The sequence below is a fragment of the Fukomys damarensis genome, unplaced genomic scaffold (assembly GCF_012274545.1).
Source record: "Fukomys damarensis isolate Sample0158 unplaced genomic scaffold, DMR_v1.0_HiC HiC_scaffold_35, whole genome shotgun sequence".
NCBI classification, from domain to species: domain Eukaryota; kingdom Metazoa; phylum Chordata; class Mammalia; order Rodentia; family Bathyergidae; genus Fukomys; species Fukomys damarensis.
The window spans coordinates 4,560,877-4,563,877 of record NW_022900947.1 but is presented as its reverse complement, the minus strand read 5'-3'; the positions used below and the strand labels follow the sequence as shown (position 1 = coordinate 4,563,877).

Below are 3,001 nucleotides of genomic sequence, written 5' to 3'. Positions count from 1 at the left end.
CCCCACCCGGTGCCCTCCCCAAGGCTTCCCGAGACCCCGCCCGGACTCCCGGAAATCCCACAGCTGCACTCCCCAGCTGGCGTCCCTGCGGGCGCACAGCGGCCAGGCTGGCCCGTGAGGACTCTCGTCACCCTGCTGCTCCTCCACAGCGCCCTCCCGCGGCCCCAAATCCTGTTCTCCTCCAGCGCCTCTGAATTTTCTCCCGCCAGCCTGCAACAAACCCGGCGCAGGCAACCAACGCCGGCAGCCAACGCACCGACAATCACACGCAATTCTCACAGGCGCAGCCCAAAGAGCCACCCTTCCACCCAACACACAACGCACATGCACGATCAGCGCACACCACCAGCCATACACAACCTAGCCGGCTCATTCGCCCAATGACACGCAGCCTAACACGCACCAGAGCCCACACGCTCTGCCGGCACACAGCGCACTTTACAGAGGGAAACAAACATTCCATCCTCCTCAGACCTGGCGACCAGGTGCCCCGGAGACTCGAGGAGACCCGAGGAGACCCAGAGACAGACCCAGATGATTCCGATACACCCCAGAAAATAGGCCGGGAAACTTCAGATTCAGGGACTGCTGCAGGAGGGTGGGAGATCCACTAGGAAGGGGGAGGCGCGGGCGGGAGACTGCTGAGCCCCGACAGCCGGGAGGGAGGAGGAGAGAGGGAAGGCAGAGCCTGCTCCCGCACAAGTGCACGGCTCTCTCGCCTGCCCTTTCACTCGGGGCCTCACCGCACCGCTTGCCCGCCTTCTCCTGACTGAGCCAGGGTCTCCGATGCCTCGTTAGACCCGACGCCCTGCTCCTGCTAGGGCAGAACCCAGGCCCGCTCCAGCACGTCCCTCCGGCTTAGAGGTCAGGCTGCCAGTCACCTAGGGTAGAGTCCACTCCAACCGGAGCCGGGCTCTCTGGGAAAGAGTCGTGGTACTTACTTCCTAGCTGTGCGGTTTGGAGCAGGTTATTTAACTTCTCTGAGTCCCTCTTTCCCTAGACATAAAGTGCGGACTTGCAGGAATGTTTTCCTATGGATACTGGAATAAACCAGAACAGAGATTCTTGGCCCCTCCAGCAATAAACGTCGATTGTGAGTACTTAAAAGAGACGAATTTCAAAGCAGGGGTGTGTGTCTGCACCTCCCAGGAGCCGGGCGACCTGCGACTCGAGACGGTGCTGGACCAGGCTTCTCCCTGGGGTAGTGGTCTCTAGCAGGCCACTTCGCCCTTCCCTTCCTGAGGTTTTGGAATTTGCCCCTGATGCCCGGCGCCCAGGGACACCTGGACCTGGCTTTGAAGAGCCGGAGGCGCATTCAAAATCCTGGCCTCAGTTAGGTTCTGATTAGGACCCCGCACCCAATCCGGCTAGGCAGTAGCTCTGCGCGGCGGCCTTTCCTGTCCGTCTTTAAGGCGTGGAGCCTTTGGCTGTATCTGAACCCGCGATCGTGAAAGGCAGGGGTCGCTTCTTCCCCGCATCTGTGAGCGGAATTGAAAGATCCGGCGACCTCGCCAGGGTCTCTCCATCTACGCCAGGGGCGGTGAGAGAGTGAGCGCGTGCATCTGCCGCGCGAGACCGCAGGAGTCCGGGTCGCGGAGACTCAGGGAACTCGTTGACTCCAAAGCCTCCGCCCCCAGCCACTTCCCGGACTCCGCAGCTGCGCCCCGCCGCTTTGTCGCCACTAGGGCTGTTCCCAGAGAGGGCGTCTGCTTCTCTGTGCTGACTTCTGAGAGGTTCGCCGCCCTTTCCCTCCTCTCGTCTCCCTGGGCTCTTGGGTATGTGTGGGTGGGTGAGTGGGAGGCGAGGGGCTCCCCAACCCAGAAACACCGGAAGCCCGTGTTTGGAGCAGGCTGAGACCCGGGTGATCTTGTTCCCCTGTCCTGCCGCAGCCCAGCTGTCCTGCAGCCTTGGCGGCGCAGAGATCTTTCTGAAGTCTCCACTCGGACCACACCAACGAAGGCGCGAGTGCCACCGTTACCCCACTTCACAGACGAGGAAACTGAGGCACGGGGTGAAATGACTTGGGCAGGGTCACACAACGGTCGAGGGTCCACGCAGAGCTCCTAACCACGCGCGGCCTGTGGCTAGGGGCTAAACCTGGGTTTCCCGGTACGGACTGGAATCCCGCCAGGCTGGGGCGAGGGAGCAGCGGGAACGCCTTCAGCACTCAGGACGCCCAGTGGAGACCGGAAGAGGCGATCCTCTGGCTCCTCTGTGGCCACCCCTCGCCATCCTCTGAGGGAGTGGGGAGGGCTGGCCGGCTTCTCTCCCTCTGGGTGCCCCCTGGAGAGGCGTGGACTTTTCGCTGGGAAATAGGCTGAAGTGGGTCGAGCACGAAGAGTTCAGGCAGCACTGGATCTCAGATTCTGGCCCAGTGTTGGGTTGGTTTTCCCACTAATCCCTTCAGCTATGCTTTGCAAGACCAACACTGGAACAGAGGCGCCTAGCTTGAGGTGGAAACGGATGCCTCCAAGCTGGGTAGTAACAGGCCACGGCTGCTGGGAAGCCTGCTTGGAGCTTATTTTCCACAGAGGGATCAAGGCCAGCCTCTCTTCAGAGGCAGCTTGTGAGCCCAGACCAAAGGGAAAAGAGAAACAGTTCAAGAAGAGCCCAAAAGAAATCTCCAGTGGAAACCTGACATGGTGTGCTTGCCTGAAATCCCAGCCCTCAGGAGGCTGAGGCAGGAGGATTGTCACAACCTTGAGGCCAGCTTGGGCTACAACAGTAAATTCATCCCGGACTAAACTGTAGTGAGACTCTGTCTAAAAAACAAACAAACAAAAAGAATTCTAGTGAGGCCTTGGCAGGTGCACAGGCCCCAAAGTCAAGAGAGGTGGTGCTGTTAAAATGGGGTCTGGTGTTTCCAGTCCGAGGCCACTCAGTCTTCTTGGGCAGAGATGGGGTTCAAGAAGAGGATCAGTGGGCCCCGGTAATATGGAAAGTGGCGGAGATCTGGACCCCTGGTGGTCACTGGAGAAGCCTCAGTGAACCCCTCTTGTCC

The 3,001-nt window shown here is 60.1% G+C and overlaps 1 long non-coding RNA gene across 1 annotated transcript; it reads left to right on the top strand.

The window, feature by feature from the left end:
- The first annotated feature begins 1,582 nt into the window (after positions 1–1,582).
- LOC117284251 lies at positions 1,583–2,745 on the top strand. Its single transcript, XR_004515341.1, has 2 exons — positions 1,583–1,733; positions 1,890–2,745. It is a non-coding gene; the product is annotated as an uncharacterized LOC117284251 (long non-coding RNA).
- The last annotated feature ends 256 nt before the right edge of the window (positions 2,746–3,001 follow it).